We start from the raw sequence: 16,079 nt of genomic DNA, 5'->3' as shown, positions 1-16,079 counted from the left end.
TTTCTTAAATTTTCCAACTGTATATTTTTACTGTGGCAATAATCATTAGAATCTAAATAAAAGTAACGAGAAACACTTATTGAGTGGATATTAGTCGCGCGTACCCTTTTAGACACTTTTCATGTATTGTGTCATTTATTTTTCTCATTTAACCAATGGGGAAACTGAGGTAGACACAGGCATCTCATTTTACCTGCTCAAGGCCTCACATCTCACAAATGAAGACCCCAGGAGATGAACCCAGGCAGTCTGGCTACAGAACCAGAGCTGTGAACCACTTGTTTTTGCCTAAGTATTGGCCGAGCAAATCTTTCCTTGGTCTAACAAATATTGATTAGATACCAATAAGTTGCCCCAGACAAAATTTCATCAGCCCCCAAAGGAAAGCAAAACCATTTCAAATTATGACAACTACAGAGCAATGTTTGCATCTCTAGTTCCAAATAATACCAGCTAATGAGAGAGCTTGATACAACTAAATCATAATGAAAATCTCAAAATCTGAAGTTTAGATTATGTCTCTTTTTTGACAGATTTAAAGCTCAATGTAAAGCAAATATATCAGGTAAATTTATTTCTTGGTGTAATTTTCTGTGGGACTATTTAGTATGGGTTGAAGGTGTTTGCTCAACTCAGAAGGATGCCCATTTTTTAGAACCCTCACGACCCTGCCTCACATACGCAAAGCTCCATCGGGTCCCTGTCTGAGTTCTAGACTTTCCCATGGATCTGATGTGAAGACCACCACCGTCTTCTTCCAAGTCATTTCAGACCCTGACTGCATTTCATTCCTGTATCACATTATACATCTTATTCCTGTTACAAACTCCTCTGCCTATTTTATTTATTTACTTGTTTAAATAAACTCAGGTTCCTAGGACTTTCGGATCACTCACCCAGCAAAAAATGAACACCACTAAATTACAGCAATTCTGAATTTTTTCACTTAATCTTATATCTGTTATACAGTAAAGCAGATACATAATTAGAAGTTTTATATTTTTCTAGAAGAGACAGAAAAGCAGGGAAGGATGGAGAGTAAGAGAGGGGAGGAAAAAGGATTAGGCAGAAGGGAAGGAGGAAAGGATCCTCATCTTTTATAAAATTTAGTCATATATGTATATATTTTTGGAATTTGATTTAACACACATTGAGCACCTATATATTCCAGGAGATGTGCTAAACACTACAGTTAAAAACTTGAATAAGATAAGGTCCCCTGCCTACTATCAGGGAATTATTAGTGTAGTAGTAGGACAATACAGTAAGTATATTTTTAAAAGAACTGCTGAATTTTAGGTGATGCGAATGCTTAAAAAAGCACAAACCAATTGTTATGGAAGCAAAGTAAAGATAAACCCATCCACTGGTGGAGATCAGGAAAAGTTGCATGCAAGTGGTGATTTCACAATGAACCAATGAACTTTCAAGAGGTAGAGAAGGTTATGAATGTATTGCGAACCTAAATGAAAGCATGCAAAAAGTCAGAAGAGAGAAACTACTGGGGAGACAGGAATGTTGCAGGTGGACTGCGGTTTGGGGGCACCTGTTAAGAAAGCAAAGACTGAGAAAAGGGATCGGGACCAGGTCCTAGAAGAACTTCATCATCAGATTGAGGACATTGTGGCTCGCGGGCTCTAGAGCGCAGGCTCAGTAGTTGTGGCGCACGGACTTTGTTGCTCCGCGGCATGTGGGATCTTCCCAGACCAGGGCTCGAACCCGTGGTCCCTGCATTGGCAGGTGGATTCTTAACCACTGTACCACCAGGGAAGCCCCTATTCTGCTGTTTAAAGACAAACTACACCTCGAAGTTTTTTTCTGCAATAAATCGACTAACTATATTTATAATGCCCAGTTGTTTCAATACCTTATAAACCACAATCCAGCTTAGAAAGCAACATACTTCACATTTCTACTATCTGCTTTGATTTATACATAAGGGCAAAGAACGAAGAAGCCAAAATTTAGCGGAACTGTGTAGACAAACCTCAGCATACAATTATTCTAAGAAATTTATTTTGCATTAATGATTTCTCTTATCCTGATCTATGCATTTCAAAAAGATTGCTAAGTACCAGTACATTCTCTCTCTCTCATACACACACACGCACACACACTACCAAACAGCTGAATATTTAATACTGTGTAAACAAGACACCTGGATGATAGATTGTTTATTTCTAATAAAGATATTTGAACGATTATATCTAATGGGTTATATATGTTTCATCGCAATCCTTAACCCACTACCATTTTTTCTTTTTTTTTTTTTTTTTTTAAAGCTGCGTTTTATAGCTACTTTATTTATTTATTTATTTATTTATTTAGTTAGTTAGTTAGTTTTGGCTGTGTTGGGTCTTCGGTTCGTGCGAGGGCTTTCTCCAGTTGCGGCAAGCGGGGGCCACTCTTCATCGCGGTGCGGGGACCGCTCTTCATCGCGGTGCGCGGGCCTTTCACTATCGCGGCCCCTCCCGTTGCGGGGCACAGGCTCCAGACGCGCAGGCTTAGTAGTTGTGGCTCACGGGCCCAGCCACTCCGTGGCATGTGGGATCTTCCCAGACCAGGGCTCGAACCCGTGTCCCCTGCATTAGCAGGCAGATTCTCAACCACTGCGCCACCAGGGAAGCCCCCATTTTTTCTTTTTTAAAAATAAACAGTGTGATGAATTAGATGTGCAAAAAGTTCAGTCTAAGTGTGATATTGTGATTTATAGTAAGACCTCTTCCTGGCCCAGAGCTCCTAAAAAACCCTTGGAATTTCCTGTGATAAGGGCAATAAAGGTGTCTTCTGTTATGCTAATGTGCTAACTTTTGGAAAGCCCACAGGTAACCTAAGGGGTGAGGGCTGGGTGCCCTGGGAACCAACTTTGTGATTAGAAGGTTGGAATACCAGTCCCAGCCCCTTTAGCCCCTGGGGAGGGAAGAGGGGCCAGGGGTCGAATCAATCACCACTGACCAATGATTTAATCAACCATGACCGTGTAATGAAGCCTCCACAGGGACCCAAAAGGATGGGGTTCAGAGAGCTTCCCAGTTGGTGAACCTGTGTAGGTTCAGCTCACCTGGAGGGGGCATGGCAACTTCACACCTTTTCCCCACACCTCGCCCTGCGCATCTCTTCCATCTGGTTGTTCCGAAGTTACATCCTTTTCTAATAAATGGGTGATGTAGTAAGTCATGTTTCTGAGTTTTGTGAGCAAATCAATCAAACCCAAGGAGAAGGTCGTGGGAATCTCTGATAGCGAAATGGCCAGAGGTACAGGTTATAACCTGGACCTGCGATTGACATTCTAAGTTGGAGGGAGTTGTTGGAACCTCCAATTTGGAGACAGTTGGCAGTCAGTTGACACCCTGGGCTTGTAACTGGTGTCTGAAGAGCGGGAGGGGGCAGTCCTGTAGGACTGAACCTGTAGAATCTGATGCTATCTTTGGATACATCATTTCAGAACTGAGGTGAATGATAGGACATCCAACTGGTGTCTGGAGACACCCCTTGCCCCTTGTTGGTAGGGGAAACTGTCCCCTACAGCGTTGGAATCGGGTGCTGAAACCCAAAAGACTATGGCATAGTCTAAAACTGTAATAAAATAAGGTAAAATAATACCTTCAAAGATGGTATTTAATAATATCTAAATAAGTAAATATAATGTATTCATTTCAATAATTTATAAATCAGAGTTTTTTACAGTAAATTTAGCTCAAATTAAAGCAAAGCTGTAATTATATTCTTTATCCACAAAGTATTTTAATAGGTTCAGTGTTAGAGATCATTATATTTCCTAACAATGAATTTAGAACGGGGTTTAAATAAATCCATCTTCCCCTCTTATTCAAGCTGAAATCTCTAGGGGTGGGGGGGTTGGTAGAAGGAAGAAGTGTCATCGTGTTTGTGTGTATGTACATGTGTGTGTACATTGTGTGTGTACGTGTGTGTGTGTACGTGTGTGTGTGTGTTGGCTTTAGTTGAAAAGCTAAGAAGCTAATGAAAACACACTCCTGCTGGTTACAGGAATAGAATGTTCTGTGTTTTTTTTGGGGGGGGGGGTGATTATTTTATAATTAATTTTTATTGGAGCACAGTTGATTTACAATGTTGTGTTAGCTTCTGCTGTACAGCAAAGTGAATCAGCCATTATCCACTCTTTTTTAGATTCTTTTCCCATATAGGTCATTACAGAGTATTGAGTAAAGTTCCCTTTGCTATACAGTAGGTTCTTATTAGTTATCCATTTTATATACAGTAGTGTGTATATGTCAACCCCAATCTCCCAGTTTATCCCTCCCCACCTCTCTCCCCCCTTGGTAACCGTAAATTTGTTTTCTACCTCTGTGACTCTATTTCTGCTTTGTAAATAGGTCCACTTGGGGAACAGAATGTTCTTGAGCCGGTGACATGGCTGGGCTCTCCAGAAAGTGGGAAATAAGAATGGTTAACACCCCACTTCCGATTCCTGAGCCTGTCTATTTCTCTTTATCCCCCCACAGAGCAGAAAGGCATGCGCTGTTCTAGCAGGACAGAGTAGGCAAGATCGGACTTCTCCTGACCCCTGAACCGATTTTCACAAAACAGAACCCAGTGAAAGAAAACACAGGGCTCCCCAAATGCATATTGAAAAGTCATCCATTTTTCACTCATCGGATAACAACACTTAATGACCTGGGTCACCCCACTTGGCTTTCCTATGGCCTTAATGAAAAGGCCAGTTCATTCCACTTGGAAATCAGTGAGATGAACTGTAATGAAAAGCCACAATTCTTTGCCAGGATTCAGCAAAGGCCATGAATAGGCCAGCTTGAAAGTTGAATTTCTTGTTTTCCTTCCTGTGTGGCTCTCTTTGAAAAGGCAAGAAAAGGGTCCATTTGGCCTCTGGAAAACCCATCTCAAGAGTATGAGGCATTGCCAACTGGCTAGGTTCATCCTAGGTCAATGGAGCCATGGGGGCATTAGGAATCACATGGCCAGAGGACTAATTCAAAATTGAAGACAAAGCACTAACATGTTTAGATTTTCATGCTAATAGAGTGAGGGTCCTGAACAGGTCCTATTTCATAGGAAATAGCACCTCCAGGGCAGAGGGTCCTAGTGCATTTCAGCGCTTGTGCTTCACATGCCCATCACCCATGAGTTCTCCTCTGTGGTGTAGCAGTTAGTTCTGCTACAACATGATATAAGTGTCCTTAAAAATCACCATAATCTGCAAAAAAACAAAACAAAACAATAAAACTAGGACTTATTGGGGAAAATAGGGTTGGGATACAATACTCAAAAATTTCATCACCAATACATTAAAAAATAAAAGACATGACCCTGATAAAAACAGTGGCAGTGTTTTATATATGGTTAAGGAAGGCAAAAATGCTACAATAAATATAGCACTTTACCTTGGGAAAGGCCTGAGGTTTGCTTGTGGAAGTGGGGATCTGAAGAAAGGTTTCAGCTTGTGAGTTATATAGGGAAGTGGTGGAAGGAGCGTTCTCTGAAATCTCATGGAAAGTTGTACCACCGGGTGTAGGTGGATGAGCTCATAAGACGTTGGGTGAACTGCGATGGTTGGGAGAGTGTGTGTGTGCGTGTGCACGTGCGTGTGTGTGTGTGCGCGCACACGCGTGCACGTGTTCCTATGCAGCTCCGTTGAATTGGATGCCGTTTTTCTCATTCACCTAGTGTTTCTTGAGAATGAAATCACATACAGGCACACAGGAAGCTTGCTCAAAAGGCATGTTATACTCAAGCAAACAGGTTATGTCCAAACTGCTCCTCAGTATAGCAAGTGCACTGGAACTAACTTGCATGTTCAAAACAAGCATTAGAGCAGAACTGACTGTATCTTCTCAGGTTACATTGATTTAACACCTAAACAGTCAAATGAAGAGTTAAACTTTTTCTTAACTCTGTGAAGATTTCCAAATAGCTGCTTAGGGTTGTGCTGATGTATTAAATCCTTCTACCTCTGTATTTTTTCCCTGTCCCCAATAACATCATTTATCTCCTCATACAACAGGACCATAAATACGGTAAAGTCAAGATTGTTCAAGAGCTTCTTTTCTTCTTACACGATGGAGTGCCTTGTTGATTAGATTATGTTATCCTTCCTGCTCATCTTCCAGTTTTTAATCCCAGCCCTGTTTCTTAATTCTTCTATTTGTTCCAGATCGTAATCAAAGCATTCTATACCATACTGTATAAAGCATCGCTACTGTTACATTCTGAAAATGTATCCAGCAATTTCTTACCCTTGAAATGTGATTTTCTTGTTTCATTTTGAAGTTGGATTTTGTTGTTATTGTGTGTGTTTCGCCAATTCTGTGACATAGCTTATTTACATAAAATACCCAAAGCAAATGCTTTTCAATATATATCTCATCTGGTTTTTCAACAAGGTACAGATTTGAGAATCTTCTCTGTCTAGGAATCTTATACTTTAGAGAGGATTTTACAATGATCCAACGTAAATATAAAATAACAGGAACACCCACACCATGTTGGGTCTCTCGTTCATCATGTTTTTAATGCTAATCCCAGAAAACAGCCTATAAAATATGCACACGCATATGTAAGGGGCAAATCTTGCTGTGAACATCCCTCCTATGATTAAATTGATTTCTGAAGAATTGGCTAAGGTAATCAGTACCAAAGATCACTTTCAAAACTTCCTGTGCCCCTGAGAATATTTTGTGTTAATCATATGCATTAGTTTTATAGCCACTTAGGAAAACCTCTTTTAGGTCAAACCAGAAAGAGAGAGACAAGATTAAAACAAGAGGAAAATCCCATCACCTCTATAGAAGATTCAACTGAATGCGGACTTCTGGAAATAAAAGAAAGCTGCGTTTGGAAAGATTAGTAAAAGTCTCAATGTCTTGATATTTTATCCCAAAGCCTGCAAACAGAAAGCTGTGCCATCCCGGGACAGAGGCCACGTATTGATCTGGACAGGATGATAGATGAAGAACAGGGAAAGAGCCAGGTCTAGGATCACAATTAACAAAACAAAACAAAACAGAGGAAACAGATCCTCAACGCTAATAAACTTGCTAAACAGGATTTCTTTGCCATTGAAAAAAAGAAAATAGAATTTTTAAAAAACTTCTTCATATTTAGGGAAATATGTTTCTTAATTTTCTCGAATATAAATAAGTAAATATTTACCAATCAGTCAATCCCAGGCCCCTCCTGGGGAACTCTGCTTGAATCACCAAATGAGGATATCATGTGAGAACAATATTTGCTTTCTAGAGTTAAAAGGAAATCAGCAGATGTTTCGTACGGGGAACATGATTTCATCGAAGGTATTACACCCTTTTGCCTGTATTTCTTTGAAGACAAATGTTTCCATTTCCTTTATGGAGCCAATATATTCAGCTTTCTCAGAGTTGCACGGTACAATTCTTCCATAAATCATAGACGACTGTGAGTCACTTTTTTTTTTTTTCCCCTAGAGATGAGAGATTATCAAAGTGTGAAGCTTGAATGTTGTCTAACTGTCCCAGCTCTCCCAGCATTGCCCACTAGATTTCTAAGTCTTAAGCAAAGAAGGGAAACATGTTAAAAAAAAATCAGATTCTTTTTAAAGTGGGAACTCATATTTCCAATGCCCTACCCTTATCGGGTTACTGTTGTCATTCTACATGGGAGATTTCTCTCACACGACTGCAATTCTCAGCATGACCAGGCTATTAGAATACAGCACCATGCCCTGCCTATAATAGTGCCTCGCGTGATTTATTTAAAAAAAGAGAGAGGAAGTGAGAGGAGAGAGAGAGCTACAGATGAATGAATCATAGGGATTCAAGAGGCAGAGACTGAATCGTGCAGTGTATTTGACTGGGCAGCGCTGTCTCAAGTTCACCATTTGGTTCAGTTCAGGTCTCAGTAACTGGAGGAGAGCAGAGAATAGTAATCAATCGAAAATGCTCCTGTCTGATCAGCTCTAAGCTTGTGACAGGTGATGTGCTGTAAAGGTCCTGGGCGGAGAGAGCAGGTAAAAAATGAGAAGCGTCCAGAGGTGGGAACAGCCAGTTGAAATCCCCAAGTGTTAAGTTATTTGAGTATAAAGGAAAAAGAAAAAGAAATAGCATACCACTGTTGACAGTGCACGTGGCCAGTTCTCCTCATTTCTACCTCAGTAGATTTTTAGGTGTTTTTTGGCTTAACTGGACGTGCATGCTGTCGTGAATTGCTAATTCCACCTCTCACGCTCGGGTACCAATACTTATGGGCTCTGCCTGCCGTGGATGCTGTGACCTTGAATGACCTGCTTGTTGCCACCACCTGAAATCTGCTGTTGTTCCACCTCCTGGCTGGTCTCCTGGTACTTTAACACGTGTCCCGACAGAGTGTGGACTTTCTATTCTTTTTTGGTTACCATACTCTGGGTTCATGCCTCCCTTTGCAATAGGCTGGCCTCCCAGCCATGTGAATTCCCACTGCAAGCCCAGTCCGTCACTGGTTTCCTGTACGTCCATTTGGACCTACCAAAGGAAAATCCCAGTGTCACTGTGGGACGCAGCTTTGGTGCCTGATGCATAGCCTGCACTTTAAATGTATCAGTAAAACAGTGTATTGCTGAACTGACTTGGCAAAATCAAACTGCTGAGTCATCTAAACATGCAGGTGTAGCTTGTGCTGTGACAAGACCAAACTCCAGGCATCATGATATACAGGAAGCAAATTGCTACTATTGACCTCAAATTAGTGAGGGATGGACAAGAGCTTCTACTAATAACCATTTCCCTGGCTTGCCTCTGTGAAGAAGAAAGTGCATACAGGGACCCAGGCATTTCATCTCTGGCGTACATGATTATGATATGTGTTATGATTCATTCTGCTTGATACATGGACTGAGCTTTCCCATCATGCAATCAGATGCTCTAGAAAAACATTTAAACATATCATACACACACACACACACACACACACACACACACATATAGTTATGTTTTGGTAAAACACAAAAATATAACTGTTGGGGAAGTGATTTCTGAAATAGCATAAAAGGTACATTCTGGATCATTTTGTTAAATTTCATCAACCAACGTCTGTGCTTTAAGAGGGCATCCATATGAGATGGTAGGAACTAAACTGGTGTGGAAAATAGTAGGTGTGTATTAAATTAAATACAATTGAAATGTAAAATGTTGAAGACACACTTTGCATATTTTGAAAAACGCTGGTCTTTAAATTGAGAGATCCAGCTTGCGGCCCCAACTTTGCCACTTACTAACCTGTGACCTTGAGCTGTCATTTAACTTTCCTTCCTCTCAGTTTTTCAGCTGTAAAATTAAGATGGCTAAAGTCAAGCCTCAGATCCCTTCCAGCCTAGAAATTCCATAATTCTTGGATCAGTCTTTGCTGCGCTCCGGTAATTTATTTGTAATTTATTATTCTATGAGATTAAGCTAGGACTTTAGCCCCCTCCTTCTCTCCTGCTTTCTTTTCAACATACAACCCAATTATCATATGGTTTTTAATGTAATGGATTTGAATAAAACAAGTCAAATTATTTCACCTGAAAGGTGTAATATGTGATTCTGATATTCAGTAATATTGCTGACCTGTGACATGCCAATCAATCCTGTCTCTGAAAACAGAGATATAAATCTATACACTGTAATTCAGGCATGGAATTTTTCTCTGCAACAAATAATATGGTCTCTTAACGCAGTGAGTTAGATATGATTTGGGTTTGAGTACAAATGGTTTTAAGTAGAGAATATAATCTGCACAGGGACCTGCTCCCTTAGTTTGTCCCAACTTGGGATGGGGTGATGAGCAATGGAATAATGTACGCTCTTACTAAAAACGAAGCAGAGTTCTGTCAGAGAAACACATCCATTCTGGCACCTGGATCCTGGATATTTTTGTTCCTGGCCATTTACTATTTGTTGGGTTGGTCAGTGGACAAAGGAAAGTTGTTCCAAAACAACCAGATGGAAAATCGTAAGCTCAGTGAAACCCGAGAATTTCTGAAGAAGTGCCACAGGCAGCAAAGTGATGGTGCCAACAAGAGATTGCAATTCCCCAAGTGACAAAAGTGTCATCTATGTGCTACAGGGGGGTTAAAAAATACATAATATTAATTGTCATCCAACCAACTTCCAAAAAGCAGTACCTGCTCTGTGTGTAGAAGAAATCAGTACGTCTTTACTTCAAGCCAGCCTCCTTAGGCATCTACAATTAATCCAATGAAATCCCTTTAAACCGTGGCGTACAGAACCTGTCATCTTTATCTATTTTATTGGTGAGGCAGGGTACCCACTTTCTAGGGAGCAGAGCTCTCCTCTTCAGCGCTAATTCCAACAATACACTAATTCTATGCTAATGATGCAATTCCAGCCTTGAGAATTCACCATTAAGCCTAGTAAATCGAGGAAAACAACAACACATCTTGTCACAGTTCTTTTGGTCTTTAGTTAGATAACCATTTGAAAATGAGGAACCCTCTCAAACTACATCTAAATTGCTCTTGTTCTAGGTATTTCCTGAGGGAAAGCTTAGATCATAACAAAGGAAAAGAAAAAGTAGGTTTGTTCTGTATGTCCTTATTTCCCCCCCAAATAGATAAAAATCCATTACTACCTTCGAGTTGAAAGAGAACCACTGCAGGGGGAAAAATCCACTCAGAAACAACCATCTTGAGCTATTAATAGCAGCTATCTCCTGCGTAGCATTTGCTAAAGGTCTGGCAGTATGTTAAGAGCTTGAAGTATGTTCTCTTATTTAATCCTTATAACCTCATGAGTCAACATAAAATTATCACTCCCATTTTACAAATAAAACTAGGAACCTTGAAGTTGACCTCAAGGTCACACAGCTAGTAAGGAGCCCAGGGTCGCTTCATCATGACCTTTGCTAGTACATAAGCTTTGCCTATAGTTCTTGGGGGGGTTCTAAGTGAACTTGTTAGTCTCATTAATCTAAATGAGAAATCTCCTCTTGAATGAAAACTGATTTCTTGTAGGTATTCTGCAGGGAGAAAAATGCACATTGGCAGAGCCCAGCTATTGACTGGATGTTAATTGCCCTGCATATTGCAATCATCTTGAAAGTAAACAGGAAGTCGCAAATGCCAAAATTTTTCCAGGTCTCATCTTCACCGTGAGTGGACCAATGTGTTGTCCTAGTCACTTTTCTTCCTTGAATTCTCATCATTTCATGAAAAGTATTTCTTTTCCTCTGAGTGTTAGAAGAGGTCTTACTTGATCACAGAAGTGATGTTCAAGGTCATCGTGAGAAAACAGCAAGCTCTCTGGAACCAGGCACACTTACTGGAGGTCAGATGGGCACTCCACTTATTTCCTGAAATTACTTTAAGCCCTCGAAACTGATACCGATCTGGAAGTTCCTGGATGTTCTGAACACTCAAACCACAATGGGCTGATGGAAGGAGAAAGTCACAAGCTATTTCCGTGGGATTACATTAATGGGATTTTCACTGGACATTACAATGAGCAAGTTGAAATTCAAGAACTTGACGAGATCTCCGTAAAGACAAAGAATTGTAAGGCTGGAAAGAATATGATGATCACCCTCACTTCAAAATCTACCGAAGGAGTTACCCCACTTCATTCATTCCTTGACTGTGTTTTAAGGTTTAAAGTCCTTTTTGGTACCTCCCCCAAAGGTTCACTTCCATTCAGACAATATGCATTCCACATTTTAAGTCTCACTAGAGTGTTTCCTTTAACAGTATATTTTCCAAGCTATGCCACTTATGTTATTGTAATCATGGGTAAAATGACCACATTTTGTGGAAAATAAAATCAGGATACATGGTCCAGCAGAATATGTTTCTGATTTATGAGTTTATTTCTGAATAAACAAAATGTGATTATCCTTTTAATGAACTGCCTTTATTGAAAAGCATATGTTCTTTAAAAATTTTTGTTGGAGTATAGTTGATTTAAAATGATGTGTTAGTTTCTGCTGTACAGCAAAGTGAGTCAGTTATACATATACAGATATCCACTCTTTTTTAGATTTTTTTCCCATATAGGTCATTACAGAGTATTGAGTAGAGCTCCCTGTGCTATACAGTAGGTCCTTATTAATTATCTATGTTATATATAGTAGTGTGTATATGTCAATCCCAATCTCCCAATTTATCCCTCCGCACCCGTTTCCCCCCCATAACCATAAGTTTGTTTTCTACATCTGTGACTCTATTTCTATTTATTGAAAAGCATATGAAGACTCATAGGTAGATTGCTGTAGAAAACCCTATTTGCATCGTTCTCCAACACTGAACAAAAATAACAGTCACTGTTATAAAAAACCCTAAAGACTTAGCAACCTCAATTATCCTAACAGTTAAAAAAGAGTAACTTATCACCTTGAAAGTAAGGAACACATTTAACATTTACAGGTCAAAGTAATTATTTGAGTTCAGTAAGATGTGATAGCATTTCTATCACTAGCTATTACTTATAATATTTTGAAATCCATACATCAAGGCTATTTTAAAAATACAAAAAGGACTCTCATATATTAACTCATTAAAGCACATAAGAGCCACTTAGAAATTATTATTATTATTATTATTTTTTTGCAAATTCTGTCTATATAATCTATTACTTGAGATCTTCCAAGTGGAATGCCAGAAAACCAAAGACAGAATTTAGTACCATTCAGTAGATGTAATCTGGTTTCACTCCAGATGCCTTTCAATTTTGTTTTCTACTTCTTTACAGTACTTTGACCCATGGCATTCCAGGAGGATGGGTTCCACGAATCATCAGGAGCAATAAAAAAGTGGGAAGGGAGAAAGAGCGTGGATGAACAAGGAAACAGAATCTGCTCCATGCTGGAAGAACTGTCCTCTTCCTCCCTTTTCAAATTAACTTTTCCCTCTTGTCTTTCTCTTCCCCCCTGCCCAGTTCCTCCTTCTAAACTTCCCAAACTCTTGGCTGAGGTCTAGATGGAACTGTAAAACACACACACACACACACACACACACACACAGAACAGTGGCCAGTGAGGTGGGAATATCCACACCTTAACCTCACAAGAAACATTTATAACAGGAAGAGGAAGTTTTGGATGCAAATGAAAGTTTGTTCCACTGGGGCCATTTCCAAAGGGCAAGCTTTTGGTGCTTCTTACTCCCTGTTACAGCACAGAATTAACTTAGAGCAGCAGAGACCAGAACTCATGGGACCCATGGAGATGGAAGCTCATCAGCCCCACACCACCTACTGCTCCCTGGTTCTACACGATCAAGCTCGGCTGCTCCATCCCACTCCCGATTCAATCGAAGGGCCATTCATAGGGGATAGAACATATCCGTAGTATGAAGATGAATTCATTTATTTGTCTAATTGAGAAACTTTAAAGTCTAGAACAGCTAGATCTATTATACTACACCATTGACTTACAAGAGGTCCATACATCCTCAATAAATCCTCCCTTCCTTCTTCCCAGGCAAAATGTGTCCTTCCTTAGCACACTATTCAGGGCTCTCCTATTACGCTGGTAACTACCAAGGATGATTATTTATAAGCACAGCTCTCTTCCCCATCATGCTGTGAACTGCTCAAGGCCCTGTCTCCATCACTTTGGCATCCACCACCCATTCTTCAGTCTCTCTAACGCTTCTCAGTAACTGAGAGATGGGGCAGTCCATACTGGCTTTTTAAGTGAATATACAAATGAATAAATAAATCACCTTTGGTTGTCCTTCATGTGAATGAATCTCTTGTCTCTAGGAAAAAATATGGCGTACGTTATCTTGCCACTATCCTTTATCAGAAAGGAGGTAGGCACCGTGAGATCTGAATTACTTCCTCCGCCTGATCTTTTTGACTCTCTGTACTGTACTATGAAGGAAAGGCTGCAGGCTTCCTGTTTGCTAAAGCAAATGTGCTCGCCCTTGATTGCCCTTTCTGGTCTGCCCTCAGTTCCTCAACGACCCCCTTCACACCGAAGTGCAGCTTCCCACCTTGGCATGGTTGCACTGCTATAAGGGAATACACGTCTTCTAGATGTTAAAAAATGACCTTTATTCTTTATCAACCATATTCAACATTAATATCAACCATATTCAGCTTTGAAGACATGTGAAGTTGGTCTTGGGCCTCAAAACAGAAAAATAGAATGACACTGAAGTCAATGGTTGTCATGATAAGTAGATACCTTCCAAGAATTTTTTTAAATTAAATAATTAAATTCTCTTTAGCAACTAGGCTGGTATATCTTTTTATATATATATAAGTTTATTTTATTTATTTATTTATTTTTGGCTGCGTTGGGTCTTCCTTGCTGCGCGTGGGCTTTCTCTAGTTGCGGCGAGCGGGGGCTACTCTTCGTTGTGGTGTGCGGGCTTCTCATTGCGGTGGCTTCTCTTGTTGCGGAGCACGGGCTCTAGGCGCGAGGGCTCAGTAGTTGTGGCGTGCGGGCTTAGTTGCTCCGCAGCACGTGGAATCTTCCCGGACCAGGGCTCGAACCCATGTCCCCCGCATCGGCAGGCGGATTCCCAACCACTGCACCACCGGGGAAGCCCTAGGCTGGTACATCTTCAGTAACATTTCCCATTGTAGCCATGATTTGTGGTAGGATTCAGATAATTAAATTGGATAGGCTAGTTTTCAAAGTCATTCCCATTTTTGTAGGAATTCCCAGGAAAGAAAAACTGCAGCAGAGGTCAGAGGGCTCATGGTAAGAGGAATAAGTCCACAGACCCAGTTTCAAATCCCCACCCCAGGAATGAGAGCGTCAACAACAAGAGATCTGCCTCGGAAGCAGAAATAAGATTCTAGAGACGCAGCTGAAAAGGAGAAACAAAAAGCCCGACGTGAAACTGTCTTTACAGCTTTGAGTAAATAACCGTTGAGTGTCTAAGTAATCATTGAGTGTTTAGCCTTTGACAACACCGGGTGCAGGGATATTATGGAGCTACATTTCAAACTTTCTCCAATTGCAAAAGGAAATTTAATTGCTGAATTGTAAGTCAAGGCTACAGCACTGCCAAAAGGTGGTGAGCGTGATATAAAAAGGGTTTATTCAGTTTCTGCGCACGCGTGGCCTGGCAATGCTGACCGTAAACGCTGAGAACGCGTCAATAAATGTCCTAATAGCTGAGGCAGGACGCTTCCGGCCAGGCACAGGCAACACCTGGCAGAGGCACTGCTTCCCTCCTGCTGTCATGCATGTCAGGAAAAGGTGTCAACTGTTTGCCTCAGGTAAGCAAGTGTCACTGGCTGAGAGAGAGCCAGGACTCTCCAAGGTCTTTTGCAGAGTAAGAAACACTTTCAGAGGTTGAAGAGAGGCGATCTACCTGAGCTCTGTTCATTATCAGCACAATAGTGGGTCGTCTGCAGTATTAGGACGGAAATATCAGAGCAAAAGATATTACCATCTGAGAGCCTTTGGAGGAATCAGAGACTCCATCACCTGGAGGCTACTAATGGTGAATTTACCAAAACGAATGAACAAAAGCTCCACGGACCTCATTCACTTGGGTTGGTGTATTATCCTCTGATTCTTTAAATGCTATTCCATTCATTTCCTTTTAATCCCTCTTACAAAACGCATCTGCAATTGGGGGAGACTCAAATGTAATATTGTGAGCACTCCACGTTCGTGGGTTGATACACGATCAGAAATTTACCAAAGGGTCTCTTGATGAGATAGAATGGGGACTTTCATTCAAATCAATGTAGGTTGTCAATTAAGAAAGATTTGGATTTGGTTTGGGGTTTTTAGGTAAAATATTCAGGCTCCGTTTTCTGTTGACTTAAGAAATTATCTATCTCTTATTTTCCAAATACATTTTTCCTCTGGATTTTTAGTCATTGTCTTTAGGAGATGACCATTCTAAACATGTACTCTGCATGAATGTACGCAGGAATTTAGCTCGAAGAGCAGGATTAATTAATTTCTTTACTGGATGATAATTATGGAAATAATTAGAATCAGGGAATGAGTTCCAAAGTCCAGTCGTTTTAAAATATCATTAGACGTATACTATATGTCATCATCCTTTATTTCTCGAAGGATGTACCGCTCATTTTAAAACATAGTGAAATTTTTAATTTATAAAAAAGAATGGTCTGGTCTGGCATGTGAGAAGGTTGCAAGTTGTC

General features: G+C 40.4%; 1 protein-coding gene across 1 annotated transcript in view; it reads right to left on the bottom strand.

Moving 5' to 3' along the window:
- KCNJ16 (potassium inwardly rectifying channel subfamily J member 16) overlaps nucleotides 1-16,079 on the bottom strand; it is a 151,711-nt gene that overhangs the window by 61,970 nt on the left and 73,662 nt on the right. The gene's annotated exons all lie outside the window — the stretch shown is intronic.

The sequence above is a fragment of the Balaenoptera ricei genome, chromosome 20 (genome assembly GCF_028023285.1).
Source record: "Balaenoptera ricei isolate mBalRic1 chromosome 20, mBalRic1.hap2, whole genome shotgun sequence".
NCBI lineage: Eukaryota > Metazoa > Chordata > Mammalia > Artiodactyla > Balaenopteridae > Balaenoptera > Balaenoptera ricei.
Note: the sequence above shows the minus strand (reverse complement) of the source record. Positions and strands in the feature narration are given on the sequence as shown.